A 10,946-nucleotide genomic window follows, 5' to 3' on the forward strand; every position below is an offset into this window, starting at 1 on the left:
CCTGTTATTCCTTCCAAAGTGAATCACCTCACACTTCTCTACATTAAACTCCATTTGCCACCTCTCAGCCCAGCTCTGCAGCTTATCTATATCCCTCTGCAACATGCTACATCCTTCCACACTATCGACAACACCACCGACTTTAGTATCGTCTGCAAATTCACTCACCCACCCTTCTGCGCCTTCCTCTAGGTCATTGATAAAAATGACAAACAGCAACAGCCCCAGAACAGATCCTTGTGGTACTCCACTTGTAACTGAACTCCATTCTGAACATTTCCCATCAACCACCACCCTCTGTCTTCTTTCAGCTAGCCAATTTCTGATCCACATCTCTAAATCACCCTCAATCCCCAGCCTCCGTATTTTCTGCAATAGCCTACCGTGGGGAACCTTATCAAATGCTTTGCTGAAATCCATATACACCACATCAACTGCTCTACCCTCGTCTACCTGTTCAGTCACCTTCTCAAAGAACTCGATAAGGTTTGTGAGGCATGACCTACCCTTCACAAAGCCATGCTGACCATCCCTGATCATATTATTCCTATCTAGATGATTATAAATCTTGTCTCTTATAATCCCCTCCAAGACTTTACCCACTACAGACGTGAGGCTCACTGGTCTATAGTTGCCGGGGTTGTCTCTGCTCCCCTTTTTGAACAAAGGGACCACATTTGCTATCCTCCAGTCCTCTGGCACTATTCCTGTAGCCAATGATGACATAAAAATCAAAGCCAAAGGTCCAGCAATCTCTTCCCTGGCCTCCCAGAGAATCCTAGGATAAATCCCATCAGGACCCGGGGACTTATCTATTTTCAGCCTGTCCAGAATTGCCAACACCTCTTCCCTACGTACCTCAATGCCATCTATTCTATTAGCCTGGGTCTCAGCATTCTCCTCCACAACATTATCTTTTTCCTGAGTGAATACTGACGAAAAATATTCATTTAGTATCTCGCCTATCTCTTCAGACTCCACACACAACCTCCCATCCCTGTCCTTGACTGGTCCTACTCTTTCCCTAGTCATTCGCTTATTCCTGACATACCTATAGAAAGCTTTTGGGTTTTCCTTGATCCTACCTGCCAAATACTTCTCATGTCCCCTCCTTGCTCATCTTAGCTCTCTCTTTCGATCCTTCCTCGCTACCTTGTAACTATCCATCGCCCCAACTGAAACTTCACACCTCATCTTCACATAGGCCTCCTTCTTCCTCTTAACAAGAGATTCCACTTCTTTGGTAAACCACGGTTCCCTCGCTCGACGCCTTCCTCCTTGCCTGACCGGTACATACTTATCAAGAACACGCAGTAGCTGATCCTTGAACAAGCTCCACTTATCCAGTGTGCCCAACATTTGCAGCCTACTTCTCCACCTTATCCCCCCCCAAGTCACGTCTAATGGCATCATAATTGCCCTTCCCCCAGCTATAACTCTTGCCCTGCAGTGTATACTTATCCCTTTCCATCATTAACGTAAACGTCACCGAATTGTGGTCACTGTCCCCAAAGTGCTCTCCTACCTCCAAATCCAACACCTGGCCTGGTTCATTACCCAAAACCAAATCCAACGTGGCCTCGCCTCTTGTTGGCCTGTCAACATATTGTGTCAGGAAACCCCCCTGCACACACTGTACAAAAAACGACCCATCTAATGTACTCGAACTATATCTTTTCCAGTCAATATTTGGAAAGTTAAAGTCTCCGATAATAACTACCCTGTTACTTTCGCTCTTATCCAGGATCATCCTCGCCATCCTTTCCTCTACATCCCTAGAACTATTTGGAGTCCTATAGAAGACTCCCAACAGGGTGACCTCTCCTTTCTTGTTTCTAACCTCAGCCCATACTACCTCGGAAGATGAGTCCCCATCTAGCATCCTCTCCGCCACCGTAATACTGCTCTTGACTAGCAGGGCCACACCTCCCCCTCTTTTGCCTCCTTCTCTGAGCTTACTAAAACACCTAAACCCCGGAGCCTGCAAAATCCATTCCTGTCCCTGCTCTATCCATGGGCGAAATTCTCCGTTATCGGCGGAAAGTCCGCCGATCGGCGCACAAAATGGCGCAAATCCCACTTGCGTCACGTCATAAAAATGGGACGATAGTCTCCGGCCCGAAATGGGCTAGCAGCGACGTAACGGGATCCGCGCCTGCGCAGTGGTTCACGCCGTGCAGCGTCATACGCGCTGCACGGCGTGACGGCTCATAAGGCCGCGCAGCTCCCCCCCAAACGACCGGAACACCCGACCGCAACACCCGACTGGGTGGCTGGCCGTCGCTCAGCCCCGAGGTTCGAGTCACGCGATGTGGAGGCGCTCCTGGACGCGGTGGAGCAGAGGAGGGACGCCCTGTATCCCGGGCACGGCCGCAGAGTTGCCCCACGCCACAGCCGGCGTCTGTGGAGGGAAGTGGCAGAGGCCGTCACCGCTGTGGCCCTGACACCACGGACAGGCACCCAGTGCCACAAGAAGGTGAACGACCTCGTCAGAGCAGGCAGGGTGAGCCTCCCCATATCCCCCATATCCCCCCTCCCCCATATCCCCCCTCCCCCATATCCCCCCCTCCCCCATATCCCCCAAATCCCCCCCCTCCCCATATACCCCCTCCTCCATATCCCCCATATCCCCCTCCCCCATATCCCCCCTCCCCCATATCCCCCCTCCCCATATCCCCCTCCCCATATCCCCCCTCCCCCATATCCCCCCTCCCCCATATCCCCCATATCCCCCCTCCCCATATCCCCCCTCCCCCATATCCCCCCTCCCCATATCCCCCCTCCCCCATATCCTCCCTCCCCCATATCCCCCCTCCCCCATATCCCCCCTCCCCATATCCCCCCTCCCCCATATCCCCCCTCCCCCATATCCCCCCCTCCCCATATCCCCCCCATATCCCCCCTCCCCCATATCCCCCATATCCCCCCTCCCCATATCCCCCCTCCCCCATATCCCCCCTCCCCCATTTCCCCCATGTCCCCCCTCCCCCATATCCCCCATATCCCCCCTCCCCCATATCCCCCCTCCCCCATATCCTCCCCTCCCCCATATCCCCCCTCCCCCATATCCCCCCTCCCCCATATCCCCCCTCCCCCATATCCCCCATATCCCCCCTCCCCATATCCCCCCTCCCCCATATCCCCCCCCATATCCCCCTCCCCCATACCCCATATCCCCCCTCCCCATATCCCCCCCTCCCCCATATATCCCCTCCCCCATATACCCCCCTCCCCCATATCCCCCCTCCCCCATATCCCCCATATCCCCCCTCCCCTATATCCCCCCTCCCCCATATCCCCCATATCCCCCATATCCCCCCTCCCCCATATCCCCCATATCCCCAAGTGAATCCAGCCCTAACCTTAACCTCTGCAATGCACGCGCAACCGATGGCGTGCATTCATATACCTGCCTAACACTGTTGCCTTTTACCCCTGCCACCACCCCCCGCCCCCCACAGGAGAAGCGCGCACACAACAATAGAGAGCATGTGAGGACTGGAGGAGGGCCCGCTGATGAGAGGCCACTGACCGTACACGAGGAAAGGGCCCTGGTACTGGCTGGCGGACCTGAGGACCGGGAGGTTGCTGATGCAGAGGTCGGGGGCCCACCAGCAAGTGAGCCACCGACAGCCCGTCCCCATATCCCCCCTCCCCTATATCCCCCTCCCCCGTATCACCTGATCACTGCCTGATGTCTAACCATGCATGCTTCATTGTGTATCGCAGGACCAAACGTCCAGGCACCCATCCCCGCAGATGCACACCGCCCGCAGGATGCCCCTCGGAGACCACAGGAGACGGAGAGACCCGCACCCTCCAGCATGCGACGCCCGCAGGATGCCCCTCGGAGACCACGGGAGACGGAGAGACCCGGACCCTCCAGCATGCGACGCCCGCAGGATGCCCCTCGCACACCACGGGAGACAGAGAGACCCGGACCCTCCAGCATGCGACGCCCGCAGGATGCCCCCCGGAGACCACGGGAGACGGAGAGACCCGGACCCTCCAGCATGCGACGCCCGCAGGATGCCCCCCGGAGACCACGGGAGACGGAGAGACCCGGACCCTCCAGCATGCGACGCCCGCAGGATGCCCCTCGCACACCACGGGAGACGGAGAGACCCGGACCCTCCAGCATGCGACGCCCGCAGGATGCCCCTCGCACACCACGGGAGACGGAGAGACCTGGAGCAACAGGGAGACAACACCCCCGTCACGTGCGGGAGCGACCACCCAGCGATGAGGGGAGCAGCCACAGGCCCCCGTCACATCCGAGCCAGGACACCACTACCCAGGGCACCACTACCCAGGACACCACTATCCAGGACACCCCTACCCGGGACAGCACTACCCAGGACACCCCTACCCGGGACAGCACTACCCGGGACAGCACTACCCAGGACACCCCTACCCGGGACAGCACTACCCGGGACAGCACTACCCAGGACACCCCTACCCGGGAAGACGAAATACCGGACAGTGACTCAGAGTGGATGGGTGGAGACGAACCCCCACCCCAAAGTGCCATGGAGTCAGAGTGGGACGAAGAGCACGACACAACGCCACTGCTGTCACCAACACCCTCCACCATCGCAGAAACACTCACCACGGTTGGGCACTTTAGTGATGAGGCGTCTGGTACACTCACTGGTGCGCACAACACAGCCGCCCCGGTACAGCAGGTGGAGGTAGGAGCAGCAGAGGGACCGGGCGGTCGGAGGGCAGCCCAGGCCAAGCGAACATCTGCCGCCCAGATGGATCCCGGGTTCCTGCAGTTACCACACCCACACATAGATCCGATGCAACCACCGACCCGGAGACGAGCGAAGAGGGTGACGGGTGGCTCGCGGCGGCTGCGGTCGCAGGTGGAGGAGTCCACCCGCGTCCAGGAGCTGGGAGTGGTCCCGGTCATGCGTGCCACCCAGGCTGACACCGCACGGGTGGCGTCCGCGGTGGAGGCAATGGGTGCGACGGTGTCAGACATGGGGAACGGTTTGCGAGGCCTGGGGCCTTCCGTGCAGGCGGCGTCTGTGGCCCAGGAAATGGCTGCCCTCTCACAGGAGGCCATGAGCCAGTGCCAGCGCCAGATGGCAGAGGCGCTCAACGCCATAGCCCAGTCTCAGCAGGCCATGGCCCAGTCTCAGCAGGCCATAGCCCAGTCTCTGCAGGCCATGGCCCAGTCTCTGCAGGCCATGGCCCAGTCTCAGCAGGCCATCGCCGAGGGCATCGGCGCCAGTGGCCATGTGCGAGCCGGCGTCGCACTGTCACAGACAGGGTTTGACAACACCCTGGGCTCCATGGCTGCAAACCTGCAGACCCCTGTCGATACCAGCACGGGCCTCCAGGACTGGCAGCGCCAGATGTCGGGGGGGCGTCGGATGGCCAGTCCATTCGCATTCCCCACCCATGTAGAGGCCTGGGGGCCATCGGGCACCCCGAGGGAGGAGGAGGTGGTGTGGTCCGTCCCGGCTCCCTCTGTAGGGGAGGTCCCGGTACACCGCGACACCTCGGACTCCCCCCCTTCCGTCCCAGGTGCATCGGGTGGGCAACGGGCAGGACAGGCTGGCAGCTCGCCATCCCAGTCGCCCGGGCCGCAGCCTGGCCCATCTAGGCCAGGACGCCCCAGGAAACGGCCGCCAAAGGGATCCAGTGTCAGAGGGCAGGAATCACAGGAGTCCACCTCCAGTTCTGCTGTACCGTCTGGGGAACCACGTAGACGTAGTCAAAGGGCCCGTAAGGCCAAACAATTAGACACTGAGTAAGTTGGCATGGGTGCAGGGCACAGATGAGTTTTAGGGGCAAGGACACGTGCATGAACTCCTTTGGTTATTAAAGTCAATGTTACACCTACCGAAGCTGCCTTTGTGCTCTGTCCAAAGTGTGCGGGCGTGTCATGTACGTTGAGCGCAAGTGTGTGTGTGAGGGGTGGTCTTACCTCAGCCCCAGGTGAGTCTGCCCCCTTCCCCCTGGGCCGCCATCAACATACCCCGGGCAGAGGACGGGACCGTGCGCTGCAGTGTCACAGCCGCATGCAGGGATGGTCCGGGTGGATGGTGGTACTGTGGCCATGGGTCAGACATAGTCCAACGATGTAGAGCCAGGAGCTCATCGCAGGGCGGGTTGTCATCATTCTCCATGGCCTGCGATAGTCACGCGTCCACCCACAACTGGGTGAGCCCGGCCCGTTGTGCCGCCGGTGGATCGGCAATGGGGGGGGGGGGGGGCGGGTGTGCATGCAGGTGGGGTGTGTGGGGTTGGGGAGGGGGGTGAGGGTGCTGGGTGGGTGGATGGGTGGGGGGTGTGGGTGGTCGGCTGTTGCCATGGTGTGCGGTCTGTGGCCATACTACCCGATTCCCACGCTCATCTAGTCAGTGAAGCGGGCGGCTATCAGTCTGTCCCGTGCCCGCTGGGCCAGCCGGTAACGGTGGACAGCCACCCGCCTGTGTCTACCCCGTCTGCCCTGACCATTGCCCCCATCCCCCTCATCTGGGGAGGACTGGGCCTCTTCCTGCTGCTCCTCCACTCCGCCCTCCTCTGCCTGCGGCACATCGCCCCTCTGCTGGGCTATGTTGTGCAGGACGCAGCACACCACAATGATGCGGCCGACCCTATCTGACCGATACTGGAGGGCGCCCCCAGAGAGGTCCAGGCACCTGAAACGCATCTTCAGCACGCCAAAGCACCTCTCGATCACTCCCCTTGTCGCTACATGGGCATCATTGTAGCGGTTCTCCGACTCATTGCGTGGTCTCCGTATAGGCGTCATCAGCCACGATCGCAATGGGTAGCCCCTGTCGCCCAGCAACCAGCCCCTCAGCCGGGGATGGCGTCCCTCGTACATGCCGGGGATGGATGACCGCGACAACACGAATGAGTCGTGTACACTGCCTGGGTGACGGGCGCAGACGTGCAGGATCATCATGCGGTGGTCGCAGACCACCTGTACGTTCATCGAATAGGTCCCCTTCCTATTAGTGAACACGGCCCTGTTATCTGTAGGTGGCCGCACGGCGACGTGCATCCCATCGATCGCGCCCTGGACCATGGGGAACCCGGCCACGGCAGAGAAGCCCACGGCCCGGGCATCTTGGCTGGCCCGGTCCACGGGGAAGCGGATGTAGCGGTGCGCCATGACATAAAGGGCATCTGTCACTGCCCGGATGCACCGGTGCACCGATGTCTGCGATATGCCGGACAGGTCCCACTCGGTGCCTGGAATGACCCCGCTGCATAAAAGTTCAGGGCCACCGTAACCTTGACGGACACGGGGAGAGGGTGTCCCCCGCCAGTGCCACGCGGTGACAGGTGTGCCAGCAGGTGGCAGATGTGTGCCACGGTTTCCCGGCTGTCCGGAGTCTCCTCCTGCATTCCCGGTCCGAGAGGTCCTGGTATGACTGGCGGGGCCGGTACACACGGGGCGCCCTCGGGTGCCTCCGTTGCCGTGGGGCCGCGACGTCCTCCTCCCCCTCCTCGTCCTGTCAGTCAGGTGTCCCTCCAGCCTGGGCGGCTGCCGCCTGCCCCTCTGCGGCAGCCTGCGCCGCCTCTCTGGCACGCTCCTCCTCCTCCTCATCCAGGGCTACATAGACATGAGCGGCTGCCACCACGGCGGCCAACATCGCTGGATGATCTGAAAACATGACGGCCTGGTGGGGGGGTGGGGAACGACGACATGTCATCATTGCCCATATGCCCTCCTCCCCCCAGCCAGGTGGCATGGACCGCATGGGTCCAACTGTTGGAGGCTGGCACCTGGCCAGGTGGACCAACTCATTTGCCCTCCCATCACCCTCCTCGGCACGGACCCCCTCCCCAACCTCCACCCCAGCATGGACCCCCTCCAACCCCCAACCTCCACCCCGGCACGGACCCCCTCCCCAACCTCCACCCCACCACGGAACCCCCCCAACCTCCACCCCGGCACGGACCCCCTCCAACCCCCAACCTCCACCCCAGCACGGACCCCCTCCAACCCCCAACCTCCACCCCGGCACGGACCCCCTCCCCAACCTCCACCCCAGCACGGACCCCCCCCCCAACCTCCACCCCGGCACAGACCCCCTGCAACCCCCAACCTCCACCCCAGCACGGACCCCCCCCCCCCAACCTCCACCCCAGCACGGACCCCCTCCAACCCCCAACCTCCACCCCAGCACGGACCCCCTCTAACCCCCAACCTCCACCCCAGCACTGACCCCCTCCCCAACCTCCACCCCAGCACGGACCCCCCCCCCCCAACCTCCACCCCGGCACGGACCCCCTCCAACCCCCAACCTCCACCCCAGCACGGACCCCCTCCAACCCCCAACCTCCACCCCAGCACGGACCCCCTCCCCAACCTCCACCCCAGCACAGACCCCCCCCCCCAACCTCCACCCCGGCACGGACCCCCTCCAACCCCCAACCTCCACCCCAGCACGGACCCCCCCCAACCTCCACCCCGGCACGGACCCCCTCCAACCCCCAACCTCCACCCCAGCACGGACCCCCTGCAACCCCCAACCTCCACCCCAGCACGGACCCCCTCCCCAACCTCCACCCCAGCACGGACCCCCCCCCCAACCTCCACCCCGGCACGGACCCCCTCCAACCCCCAACCTCCACCTCAGCACGGACCCCCTCCCGGCACTCCCCCAGAGCCCAGCCTACTCTAACCACCACCCCCCCCCCCCCCCCCCCCCCCCCCCCGCCGCACACACACACACACACACCAGCCGAGACACACCTCTCCTCACGCAATCAGTCTGCGGCCACGCCATTTCCTGCCCAGAGCCAACCCCCCAGGCCGTCACTCACCTCCTCGCTGGTCGGCGTGAGCCTGGAGCACCGGGTCACGCCGATGAAAAGGAGGTTTGATTCACGTCGACGTGAACGGTCATCACGTCGACGGGACTTCGGCCCATCCGGAAGGGAGAATATCGGCAGGCCGAAAATCGGCTGCCTTGCGCAGACCCGTGACATTCTCCGCGGCAGCGGCGCCATTAACGCCCCGCCAACTTTTCTCCCTTCGGAGACTTCGGCGGGGGCGAGGGCGGGATTCACGGCGGCCAACGGCCATTCTCCGACCCGGCGGGGGGTCGGAGAATGACGCCCCACGTATCCGAAATGGCCACAACATCGAAGTCCCAGGTACCAACCCATGCTGCCAGTTCCCCTACCTTATTTTGTATACTCCTGGCATTGAAGTAGATACACTTCAAACCACCTACCTGAACACTGGCCCCCTCCTGCGACGTCAAATCTGTGCTCCTGACCTCTATACTCTCATTCTCCCTTACCCTAAAACTACAATCCAGGTTCCCATGCCCCTGCTGCATTAGTTTAAACCCCCCCCAATGAGCACTAACAAATCTCCCCCCCAGGATATTTGTGCCCCTCAGGTTCAGATGTAGACCATCCTGTCTGTAGAGGTCCCACCTTCCCCAGAAAGAGCCCCAGTTATCCAGAAATCTGAATCCCTCCCGCCTGCACCATCCCTGTAGCCACTCCCTCTCCCTATTCCTCATCTCACTATCACGTGGCACGGGCAACATCCCAGAGATAACAACTCTGTTTGTTCTAGTTCTGAGCTTCCATCCTAGCTCCCTGAAAGCCTGCCTGACATCCTTGTCCCCTTTCCTACCTATGTCGTTAGTGCCAATGTGGACCACGACTTGGGGCTGCTCCCCCCTAAGGACCCGGAAAACACGATCCGAGACATCACGTACCCTTGCACCTGGGAGGCAACATACCAAACGTGAGTCTCTCACGCTCCCACAAAATCTCCTATCTGTGCCCCTGACTACCGAGTCCCCAATTACTAATGCTCTGCTCCTCTTCCCCCTTTCCCTTCTGAGCAACAGGGACAGACTCCGTGCCAGAGGCCCGTACCCCATGGCTTACCCCTGGTAAGTCATCCCCCCCACAAGTATCCAAAGCGGTATACTTGTTTCTCAGGGGAATGACCTGCACTGACTGCTTCTTCCCAGTCCCTCTTACAGTTACCCATTTATCTCCAATCTTTGGTGTAACTAATTCCCTGAAGCTGCTATCTATGACCCCCTCTGCCTCCCGAATGATCCGAAGTTCTTCCAACTCCAGCTCCAGTTCCCTAACTTGGTCTTGGAGGAGCTGGAGATGGCAGCACTTCCTACAGGTAAAATCAGCAGGGACACTAACGGCATCCCTCACCTCAAACATCCCTCAGGAGGAACATTGCACTCCCTTCCCTGCCATCCCTCTAACTTTCGACCAAGATCTGGCTAACAACTAAACTAAATTAAACGAAAAAATAATAATAATAAAATATGGTACTTACCTCACACCAATGGGTTTTATTATTAGGTTAGAGGAGGAGGGCGGGTGGGAGACACTACACGTATAGTGTCTCGGGTTTCCTCTCCACCAGAACTTATTGATGAGGGACTTCCCAGAAGTCCGCGGGTCGAACTTCCTGTTCCCGCCTTAAACACTAAAACTTTTTTTAAAAACAGCAAAGAGGGACCGAAAATGGGACCAGGTAAGTGTTTACCGCTGAAATTGACTAGCCTGCTCCTGTGAAGGTCTCCCAGAAATCACTAACGCACCGCTCCCGCTGAAATCGACTGGCCTGCCCCTGCAAAGACAAGTGCTTTTAAAGGAGAAACTTACCTCCCAGAAATCACTTGCGCACTGCTCCCGCTGAAATTGACTAGCCTGCTCCGCTCCCGCTGAAATCGACTGGCCTGCTCCTGCAAAGACAAGTGTTTTTAAAGGAGAAACTTACCTCCCAGAAATCACTTGCGCACTGCTCCCGCTGAAATTGACTAGCCTGCTCCGCTCCCGCTGAAATCGACTGGCCTGCTCCTGCAAAGACAAGTGTTTTTAAAGGAGAAACTTACCTCCCAGAAATCACTTGCGCACTGCTCTCGCTGAAATGGACTAGCCTGCTCCGCTCCCGCTGAAATCGACTGGCCTGCTCCTGCAAA

Source organism: Scyliorhinus torazame, chromosome 16, assembly GCF_047496885.1.
Source record: "Scyliorhinus torazame isolate Kashiwa2021f chromosome 16, sScyTor2.1, whole genome shotgun sequence".
Taxonomy (NCBI): Eukaryota; Metazoa; Chordata; class Chondrichthyes; order Carcharhiniformes; family Scyliorhinidae; genus Scyliorhinus; species Scyliorhinus torazame.